The following is a 2,286-nucleotide window of genomic DNA, read 5'->3' as shown; positions in this document are numbered from 1 at the left end:
AAAAAAAAAAAAAAAAAAAAAAATTTTGAAAGAAACTGTAAAATAATTACTTGAAAAAGTCCTTATAACTTCCAAGGGCATGAAAAAAAAAAAATGTCCTCAAGAGAGGAACAAGTAAATTAAAATATGTAATTAGGAATCTTCACCTCAAACACATCCCCCTATCCAAAATAAGCCAGAATGTAGATTATTCATTATAAATGTATTCCCTGGATAGCCATTCCCAATAAGATACTTCCATTTTTGGCACCAAGTACATCTAGATAATGTTTTGTCTTAAAGATTGGTCAAAATATCTGACAACCCTTATGAGTATCTATAAAGATCTGCTAGATCTGGAGTAAGACATGCTCAGCAAGGTAACAGAAGCAAGAGGACAAGACCAAAAGAAGGTTCCAATAATCGTGACAGAACAACAGACATAAACTAGGAAACAGGAACATATTTGGTCATGCTACCAGCTGCAGAAAGCATAATTAGTGAATTACTTGCCCAAATGCTCCAGATCCTGGTCAGTAGCCCACACACTATAGTTATAGTTGCTGAGCCCATTCTCATTTATTCCAAGAATCTGGGATCTCTTCCCAGATACTTTCTCTGATTGGCTGCCTTGGAAGCTTTAGCTCTTCTCACTGTCATAGCACCTTTGGTTCTGCTGTTCAAATGCTGACCCTCTGTTATAACTGCAGGCAGCCTGGTGGTCAAACAGATGTCCCCAGGAACTTCCTGGGGTTCTCTCTGAGCTCTGAGCCATAAGAATCTTCAGGATGCCTTGGTCACTGTCAAACAGATGTCCCCAGGAACTTCCTGGGGTTCTCTCTGAGCTTTGAGCCATTAGAATCATCAGGATGCCTTGGTCCCTGTCAACATCAAAATCTGATTCTTAAGACACCACCAGTAGTTACTGTACCCTAGAGGAACCAAGGGTTCTTCACCTGCAGTGATTTAAGACCATCTCTAAAGTGCCCCATCACATTCTAGAAGGATACAGCTGCTGGAAGAAAATAAAGTGTCCCACTACCACTCCCATATTTCTTAAGCTCATACACACCAACAACCACTCCAGGTACCAAGTGAAGACATCAAATATCATAGTACCAAATAGGGTTGATGCCAAACCCACTTCTAAAACTGTGTTCACTCTCTTGGAGTTACCAAACAGGCTTCACAACCTCAAAGCCATTTCAGAGAATACTCACTGCCTTCCCAGACTTTGACGGTAACTGCCATCACCAGTAATAACAATGTGGCTGGAACTCTGCTGTTGCCAAAACCACCCTCTGACTCTTTGGCCAAGTCAAAGCCCTCACACCACTGAGAGTGGTGAGAAGTCTCCGAAAGGCCACCAACACTTCTGAAAGCCACAACTACCAAAATAAGTCCTCAGAACCCCTGCCACTTATAGTCTTGTCACACCATACCTACCAGTGAATGGTACAACCTTATAAGCACATAGCTCTGACTCAAGCACCATCAAGTCTAGCCTTTCCACAGGATAATTTCTAACAGTTGGGTCTACCCATGGATTACATGAACCACTCTCCAGATTCATTTACCTCTGTTATTACTTCTATTACCTCTGTTACAACTATCACTCTTATGAGTTCTCCTATGAGTAACTCATAGGACTGTTTAGGAGATGCCTTTGCTACAGAGGGGACTCCTCAGAAGTTCTTCCTACCTTCCCAGAAGTTTACAACATGTGAAGAGAAATGCCCCTGACCAGTCACAATCTCCCCAATGTTTGAAGTAGTCAGAGGTATCACACAGCAACTTTGTGTTACTTCTCTTGGGCCCCAATGGGACTATGAACTCCATTAGTAAAATCAGCCAGTACTAAAAATGATAACTGTAAGTCAACCAAGTCAAAGATTGCTTACTCAAGAAATGTCACAAGAAAAAAAACATCAGACAAAAGTGGTCAGTCTCACTGCCTAGCAACCAACCCATTCACTCATTCACACAGGAGGCAAAATTAAAAAGTAGCTAAGATATCCATAGAAAGAAAAGAGTTAGGATGATTCGGGGGAGACTGATACAAGATTGTTACTCTAACCATCCCATAACAGAGATAGAGTCACAGCCAGGGAATTACTGGGGAATTAGGAAAAGTTACTACTGGTAAACAAAATCCCACAAGCTAGGTTAAAATTTCTTTGGAATGGCAGAGTGAGGTGGCTCCGGTCTGTAATTCCAGCACTTTGGGATTCTGAGGCAGGCAGACCACAAGGTCAGGAGTTTGAGACCAGCCTGGCCAACACAGAGAAACCCCGTCTCTACTAAAAA

The 2,286-nt window shown here is 41.8% G+C and overlaps 1 protein-coding gene across 4 annotated transcripts in view; it reads right to left on the bottom strand.

The window, feature by feature from the left end:
* RMND5A (required for meiotic nuclear division 5 homolog A) overlaps nt 1–2,286 on the bottom strand; it is a 68,819-nt gene that overhangs the window by 43,991 nt on the left and 22,542 nt on the right. The window lies entirely within an intron of this gene.

Source organism: Cebus imitator, unplaced genomic scaffold, assembly GCF_001604975.1.
Source record: "Cebus imitator isolate Cc_AM_T3 unplaced genomic scaffold, Cebus_imitator-1.0 Scaffold99, whole genome shotgun sequence".
NCBI lineage: Eukaryota > Metazoa > Chordata > Mammalia > Primates > Cebidae > Cebus > Cebus imitator.
This window is presented reverse-complemented; position numbering and strand designations above follow the sequence as displayed.